Source organism: Diadema setosum, chromosome 14 (assembly GCF_964275005.1).
Source record: "Diadema setosum chromosome 14, eeDiaSeto1, whole genome shotgun sequence".
NCBI lineage: Eukaryota > Metazoa > Echinodermata > Echinoidea > Diadematoida > Diadematidae > Diadema > Diadema setosum.
The window spans coordinates 30,457,662-30,467,253 of NC_092698.1; positions in this window are offsets into that span (position 1 = coordinate 30,457,662).

Here is a 9,592-nt window from a genome sequence, read left to right on the forward strand (position 1 = left end):
TATATACTGGGGATAAAGAAATTATACAGAAAACTCATGTTTTTAGCATATTTCCTATGTATTTCTTTATATTTTGGTAAGTAGCGCCCTCTATGGGTGACCTTGAAAAAATTCAAGTATGCGGTCATGTAGAGTATGAGTTGCTCTACCCATGTGCCAAATATGACGATGAAACATCAAACAATAACAAAGTTATGAAGGGGGGGGGGGGCACAATGTGCCCCCCTTGGGCCTGGGAAGGGTCAAAATAGCTTGGGCTTTATAGGGTCAAACCGGCACAAGTTGACATGCATTTGCATTGCAGAGGTCTACAAAGGAGCAGTACCTCGTTGGTTCTACGGGGCATGCCTGGGACAATGAACTCGTGTGACGTCTACCCTCTAGGCAACTGCCCTAGCTGGCGGATCAAAGGTGGTTAAATGGTTTTCCAGGTGCTGTTATACGGTAGGTTTTCGAGGGAAAGTTGCTTCCATGATAAAATCTGAACTGAAATCTTCTCATTATAACTCTGAGGTGACTGAAAAGCATGACAACATGGCATGACATCAAAAGGACATTAGCATTACCGCAAGCAAGTCTTTAAAATGAAACCACCCTCTCTGGCCGGGCTCAGATGTATGGAATTTAACTGGTTACTATTCATTAGAAGTAATCAGCAATCTCAATGTTCAGTCAACTGCCAGAAATAAGCAGAGTAACGATTTTGGGCTGGATAACAATGCTAAGCTTGTAGCAGATCTATGTCAAGGGTCACACACACACACACACACACACACACACACACACACACACACACACACACACACACAAAATTAGTATGTTGGATGTGGAACTCACACGTAAAATTGCCCCATTGATCGCCGGCTGGACAATTATCATTTTCTGGCGTGATCTCGGTTCCAATCCCGCCTTGGCGAACTCCCGTACAGTCGCACCATCCCTGGCATGACATGCTAAGATGAAAAAAAAAAATAATAAAACAGAAATAACAACAACAGCAAAAAACAATTAGATGTAATCCCTGGCCGTGACCAATCATAGGTGGTTTGTGTTAATCCCAATGATGACGATAATGAAATGATGGCCAATCCTCATTTCACGTGTAACAATCTGTTTAAGAAATAGAACGTAATACTTCCATACATAAAACTTATTCCAATGTCTGGATTTTCCAATCAACTTTCAATATCTTAATGTATGCCATATCCCTCACTAGAATGATTGGGCGTTGTCACTTGACAACATCATGCTGCATAATATTTAGGTCTTCATACCCTGATGTCATTATAATACATTTGGTGAGAAAAGCACAGCTCCGTAGCTTTGTAATCTTTAATTTATTTGTTAATGAAACTTCCACCATTCCGAGTATCAGATTTAATATGCTTTGTTTTTATAAGTCAACAAACATGATATACATATTTATAATTATAATATCATCGCATCCTCTTCCTCTTTCGTAATGATATTCACATCAAGTTTCAATTAATAAAGTAAAATCACACACATAGAATTAAAGTGATTTCATCGGAAGCCGGCCTTATTTGACAACTTTATTCCACGAAATATGAATTCAGAATGTGGATATGTTGCATTTGCCGGACGTGAAAGAAGACGCGTGAGACACGACAACGTGTTGTCGTGTTTTTTGCGTCTTATTCGTGACAGCTTCCCTTTTTCTTCAAATCAAAACACACCTTGAAGTTCGGTGTCGCTGTCATCTAAAAGAATCTGGACTTTGACACTTGCATTTCCTTGATCTGACACGGTGGCACAGTTTTAAACTTCCCCTTTAAGATTATGTCTCCTTCCTTTGTTTAGTTTATGGTAAGCTTAACACATGGTTCATGACGCCTCGAATCGTTTAGTTCCGCTGGTTTTCTTTAAAAACACTGAATTTATTTTCTTGGGATTTTTTTTCCATTGACGACAGTTTACAGATTTTACTACACAGGTGATTCGCCTTTGGATATAGAAAAAGTATCAATATATCGTGCAAAGTACAATTTAAATGAAATAGACAGCACTTATCTTTGACCATCATTTATCCAGAGATAGTGAAAACAGTTCCACCAACTTTGGCAATACCACATGACTACTTTGAACATCATCACCAAACTGTAATCACTACCAGCATCATATTTATGTGTTCTGTCACTAATCTCTAATGCCTTCTCTTGCTGTCAATCTCTGTTTCAATAATTTAGTCGGCCCTCTAATGAGGAATGGCGCTGCATGCTGACATGATTGATGCGATATGTATGCTGACATAATTGATACGATATCATTGACAAACCTTCTGATTTCATTCAGATGAACACTGTTCTTCAAGAAAGGCATTAGCGTCCACAGATCAATAATTGCTTTGTATATGGTCCCGTTTATACCGAAAATGTCCTCTTGAATACTGGGATAGGCGATACATCAACTCATTTAGCAGTTATATCCTTGTGCTAAGTCAAGAGAAAGATCACCGCATAAAAATTTGCTGGAAGTGTGGCTAACTGGGCTGGGTATCTTTCGTATGGTTACCAATAAAACTGAGGGCTGTACAAAATAATGTTTCATCTCGAAGCTTTCAATCTCTTACACCACTGGTCATACCTCAGAAGGGTGAAGTGCCACTACTCAGACTATCATTTAAGATTATTATATGCCAAAATCCAAGAAAGATCCCGTGCTTCTACAGATTAACAATCCCAAACTTTTCTTTGGTAATTTGTTGTGACAAAAATTGAGACCTAGACCCATTCCTTTACAAATTAACGTGCTTAAAAAACACACTGTTGTCAAGAATGAACATGTTTCCATCATGATTCCGACAACGTCATGAGTAAGTTTGCAACATTTAAAGCTTTATTGTCTGTATCAAAGAGTACACATGTGCGAAACCTACGTATATTGGGAGATATTTTGTCCACCAGGTGTAAAAAGAAATTCTAGAAACGAAACACTCATCTTTCCTTGCCTAAAAATAGAATGAAAGAGAGCTGCAAGTACCACCGAACTCTTATTGACCATGTCAAATGCTAATAATTTTCTTTCAGTCGTCGAGACTTATTAAACGGAGAACGTCTGCCCTTGAGGAATAAATCGCACACTGAGTTCAAACATTTGTTGTTAGATACTTTTATTCACGTTCTTGACTTCTGTTGTTCTCAAGATAACGTTTATAAGTAAACTGACGTCATCACCGGACATCACAGTAATTACGACACTCCCAAACAAAACCATAACATATACACGTAGATCATTATCAACTCGGCAGACATTACACGGCGTTCACTATACTTGCGCCTATCTTTTTCAGCCACGTGAGGTACGGAAGTACATCAGCATTTCTGTCTATTTTTAGTTATGCTACCGCTCTAATTGCTTCCAAATTCAACCCATTATGCCAACCATTGAGTATAGGGTCCGTGAATATACCAATACAGTCCAGAAACAATACGACGGAGTCTACAAAATTATGCGGGTATATAGATGGGCGAGTAGTTAACTTTTATGACGCTGTTGTCATCGTTCTGTCTCGAAACAACATGGGGCAAGAGAGAAAAGGAAATAAAAAAGGATGACAGGTGTTTTGCCTTATTGTCGGTTCAGCAGTTCAACCAGATTTAGACGGATGTTGGATCGTTGTCTTTGAAGAGTTGTTGGACCGTTATACAACATCCTCACTATATCTGCCTGTTTTGTTGCTGTATAACTCTACCCTTTTCCCTTTAACTCTGTTAGTGCCACCAGCAACCAATGTACGTAGAAAGTAAATGGCATCTTACGGCGATAGTCCTCAGAAGACTAATCTTGTTGATAGAAATTTGCAACACAATGAGCGCATACTGTTTTAAGACTAAATTGTTCCGGGAAAGAACCACTTAAGAATTACATACTATTAACACGTCATAATGTGAAGTAAATGTTTCGAAAGTATATATAATGACACAGAAGTGGTGATCATTTCTGTCTGGAGAACACTTTGCCTTTTAAGAATACTTATACCAATGCAGACATAAACCTGAGATGTCCACTGAAGTATTTTTTAGCAACTGTCCATTTTCACAGGGTGAATAGGGAAACGTATATTTGACACAGCTTAAAGCGATTGATATTATTGTGTGTGGAGGATGTTTTGCTTTCATCTTCTCAGAATGGAGTAAGCGTTGACTCGAAAACTTTAAATACTGTTTTGTGTTGCTTAACCTTAGAGTTCGTATATAGATATATTTACTCATGGTCACAAGCGCTCAGTCTCATATGCCAATGCTCTCAAGGGCAAGACAGAACATGTCAAACAAGAATCATAAAGTCAAGCCTAATATGTATCAAAATTACCAACAGGGGCTTTTAGTTTATTATAGTACTTATATTGGAGTTCAGTTTGTCAAAGTAAGGCCAAGTAGATTCATATTTCTTATTTCCATGGTGACACAAAACAGGGACGTCACGGGAAGCGTCATAGCTTAGCTCTTGACAGTCTGCGTAAGGAATCCACATGTGCTGACGTTGGATCTAAAAGAAGTACACCTGCCATTTGATAAAACGACCGCCCAACCAATGCCATGATTACATTAAATAGATGGTTTTAGAATATGCAATAAATTGTATCACATTATTCTCATACCAAGAATATTTATCAAGTTCAAATAAAACATTTACTGCGACGTTACCCTAAACTCATATCGACCATTAGCGGACTTCAATTTGTAAACGAATTTGATCACCTCTTGGCAAAGCTCCTCGGCATTTTTGATATCAATTTCAGCGTAAATGTAAAGTTCAGTGTATCATCATGTGCTTACTCCCTCTCAGTATCAGCTACAGGAGTAACCTTTGTGTTTTCTGGTGAAAAGAAAGCAGTTTATCGTGCATGACTGGTTGGTACCGGAAGTCGCAACACGGGTCATCTCGGAAGTTGATCACAGTCGATGTCACAATGGCCCACCTTCCAGTTTATAACCACACCGTTCCGCCAAGCGTGCAATCAATTATTGTCCCAGATGACAGCTTTGGGACATTTCAGTGCTATAGTGTATGAAAGTACCGAAACAAGCAGGAAAATCTCACCTTATATCATCCTGGATGCATTAGCAATTCGACTCTTTTTGATATACTTAATGCTTAAAGTCTTCGACAGTTAGTTCGTCTCAGATTTAAAAGAATTTGTGTTCAAGCAATGAAAACTTCCCCAAAGTCCGTTGGTCATTTTAAACAGGAACACTTATTGCATGTTTGAATTTTTGTTTAGAGACAACATTTCTTTCAAGAGGAAGTATGGTCGCATATTCGATCATATTTATTACTGCCGCTGTCTCGCCCATATTGGTCTGTATTTTCCTGTTTTCCTTTTTCCACCACTATTATCACCAATTCCTTCACGTATCGCTTGTCAATGTAATTCGACTGAGTAATTAGGTGGTACCATGAACCCGAAGTATGAGTGACGATATCGAACAATATTGTAAAAAGATCATACTAGCTAAGCTGTTTTCTGTTCCCTTCTGTTTGGCTATTTTACTTCTGTTTTCGGAAACAGGTCAAAAGAGGAGAAAACCTAGCAGGAAAACGACAAAGTTGTGGTAGTGAGCGGACATTAAAGGATTTGGAATATCAGTGGGTGATGCGGAATGATGTCCGCTTTGTTTATCAATCCCAATGGTATAAGTGGTATTTAGTGGAATGTTTGGTGTTTTTTTTTTGGGGGGGGGGGAACTCCCCTCATTGATGAAATCGACGTGAAGTAAGTCTTTTTGTTTGTTTGTTTTTCAAATTGGACAAGGAAATGACAAAGTTGGGGAATTTGAAAGTTCAACATGCTCAGCATATTTCCTCTAAACATTATAACACTAATCACAACCATGAGCAGTCCGATAAGAGGGTGATGTTATTTCCTCACAACACTCCTATTCGTTTGTACGTAAGAGATCAAATCGTGCTTTGTCAATGAGGTACCCCTATTTAGCCTTTACAAAGTCATCATTACGAAATTGTTTTAGCCTTCAAAGCGAAACGATGAGATGCACATGGGCCTTTCTTCTTCTCATAAGAGACAAATTACTAGTAAGTGATGGTTTGGATACAAACTAGATTCAAATTGCAAGCTATTCCCAATCATGGCTTCACTTTCACGTCATCATGCACTTAAGTGGTGAAAAGAGAGTAACTCGTCAATCTTTCTTTTTTTTTTGTCACAAGATCCAATGAACACGCACATCTTTTCTCAATCAACAGTAGATATGTAGACTCTTTATTTCAAAGAAAAGAAGAAGAAGAAAACTAACTGCCGTTTGAGCCTCAATTGCGTACCAGAGAGTGGAAAAGACTCTAGATCTGGAAATACCCCAAAAAAAGTCTTAAGTGTGAATGCTGAGAAAATAGTTGTAGATGTGGTTTTGTGAACCTGAAAAAAAAAAAAAAAAAACTTATAGGAACTGCGCACGCTCATTATAAGTAGCCTGCTTTTTTATGAATATGAATTATGAAATCGACATGAAACTTGAGTCCAACTCTCTAAATCGACTGCACGATGAGAACAAGAATGTGATTTTTAAGCGGTCGAAATAAAGCAAGATATGGATTCCGAAAACTACATTACTCATTTCACACTGCGTCTATTTATTGCAGCAGATCACAGATACTTGCTGGAAATGCAAAGTGACAGCCATCTGTTAATATTTTACATACAGTGGTATATGATGGGGGGGAACCCAACACCATGTTGCAAACAATAATACAATGCTCTCAGTTTAAGATGCATAGTGGTCTGTGGTATATTACACAAGCATTCGTGTGTGTGTGTAAAAATTAAAATGAAAGGTGCACACGCCTCTATCTTAGAATTAAACTGCTCAATACGTAACTGCATAACACTTCGTGATTTGACAGTGACTTAATTTACACAATGTCATGTAAAATAAGGTTTTTCCCATACTGTTAAAAATTAGCCTGCAAAGATCCTTTGTGCTATATATATTTTTACATTTGCCGTGCCTTCCTAAAAACTAAATAAAATATTATAAGCCTATATAAGTTTGACTACATAGCTACTGTTCTGTGGCTTTATCTGACATAGTAAGAAAATATACACTTTGCGTACAATCTACTCGTATACATAATGTAACTTTACCAAGAAAGAGAAAGAGAGAGAGAAAGAGCAAAATAACATTTATATTGAACTCTTCCCGAATGCATAGTAAGTAGCTGAACGGAAAGGACAGCCTAACCAACATAAGTAGGCCTACTTCCTTTCAAACAAACAAAATAATGTAATAGACGTGTTAATTCATACTTCTATCTCTTTATCTCGTAATTTGTCTATTTCTATATCGTATGTCATATTTTCTTAAGTAAACATAACATGCGATAGTTATAGATATTCGATGTCTATACCTATATGATACAGTGTGTGCGCGTGGGCGTGGGAGGGGGATATTGCAGCATGTATCACACCAATTAACAATTCAACAGGTACTCTTTAAAATTCGAATAGGTTAAATTTGGAGAATTAGAATGAATTTGCGCATTTGTGCTCCATTGCTTCTCACCACGATCATAGTCATCGGTAATGTGGTCAACAATTTTGACACTGATCCACGCGTCCACCGCCGCTTCCCTTGCGTTGCCAAGGGGAAGTGGCATGAATCATAGATGAACTCATAACCCGGTTTTTTCTCCAGCTCAAGTAAAATTGGTTAGCAACATTGACTGTCTGTGACGGACAAAATGAGGCGTACACCATAAGGGTATAATATGATGTGTTTACGCATGGTCTATTCAATGAAGCACTATCAGAGAAGACACCTATTTAGGAATGATCATGAACCATTATTTCACCTGCAATGAAAACATAAAGAATTACATCCCGCTATCATTAATGACCCAAATTAGTAGCCATGCAGTAACGGGAACACCAGTGATGGTAAAAAACGAACAAACAAAAGTAAGTTTATCTCTCTGTCGCTCCCTCCCTCTCTGTCTGTCTGTCTGTGTGTCTGTGTGTCTGCCTGTCTGTCTGTCTCTGTCTCTGTCTCTCTCTCTCTGTGTTTTTCTCTCCGTTCTACATCTTTCCATCTTTTTTACTTTTTTTTTTTTTACCTCGTTGCTTCCCAGTCGATCAACACAGATCCGGAGCTGGCCTAATACAAAATATCCTTCCCTCTCTTAACCACACAGGAAAGCTTGCATAGAACGCAAACATTACGTTAGCGGAGTGCAATTAGTCACAAACACATACAAACACACAAAACAAAACAAAACATAACAAAACAAAATCGCAGTAATTCTAAAGGGATGGTACAGTATCGGCGGAGATGAAAATTGGGCTTTAACTTTTTTGCGAGATTCCAAGAAAACACGTATGAAATAGTACACAGCATACCATTTTAAGAGGAAGTCAAAGTTTATTTGATGGAAATATGGTTTGGAATAGCTGATACATTCAAAAACAAAGTAAAACAAAACGATCGTAATAAGAAGTGGGTCCCACACTTTATTAGGATCACTCTGTTTTGGATATTTCAGCCATTTCAAAATCATTTTTCATCAAATACACGTTGAAATCCTCATGAAATTACATGCTCTTTCATATTTCATAAGAGGTTTCTCACTATCTCACCAAAAAATGATAAAAACCTGAAGTTAAGTCTTAACCAAAACTATACAATCCCTTTAACGTCAATATTCTGATTAGCAGTTTCTCTATTATATGGTGATTTTTTTTTGTTGTTGCTGTTATTGTTGTATTTGTTGTTGTTGTTGTCCCCAGTGGATAACCAGAGGCAACTGAATGTCAGTTTTGCTCTTCGTTATGCAGGGATGAGCAATTCGCACTAGTTTCTTGGCCTCCCGCCCAAACTCCTATGATTAAGGTCTACTGACATTGGGTATACGGGGCTACCTAGAGTTTTTCACTTCCCTCAAATCTGGGCGGGGATTAGGTGATCACCTTGCTCGGTCGTCATGTGATTGCCAAATGATGTATGAAACTGCTATTGAGTGTTCTCAGAAACACAGTACAGCTCACCTAGCAACAGTCCCTGCGCCATACTTCCTCGTATGGGGACGGGCGGGTTGCTTATGGCTATCTTCTTGAGTTTTTACACGTCTAGTTTGTTGCCTTGTTCAACACATGCCCTTTATACAGTGCTGGCTTGACGTCACTTGTTAAATGCCACAGCGGTGGTATCCCGTTGTCATATTGCTAATAACCCTGACTTCCTTAGCTTTAATGCATTTATACGGAATTCAGTATCTGTGCTGAAAGGAAACTTGTTCAACTTTCTGAAATATGAACTTTTTATTAAATCTAAGACGAAGATAAAGCAAATTCTGATAACCTTTGGTGAATTAAGACTTACTTGGCAACTCATGAATAAGTGGCAGCATATCACACCGATGAAAAAAAAATTGCTGAAAAGCGCTATACTGGTATAGAAACTAGTACTTACTAAGGGCACATGAACTTGGAGAAGTTGCCCCGCCATTCGTCCATAACTGGTGAGCCACCCCCCGTGGCCGCCAGGCCGCCGGTGATCAAACACAGGAGTTGCAGTAACAACACGGCGTCATGAGAACTCCGAGCCATTCTGTATGCTAT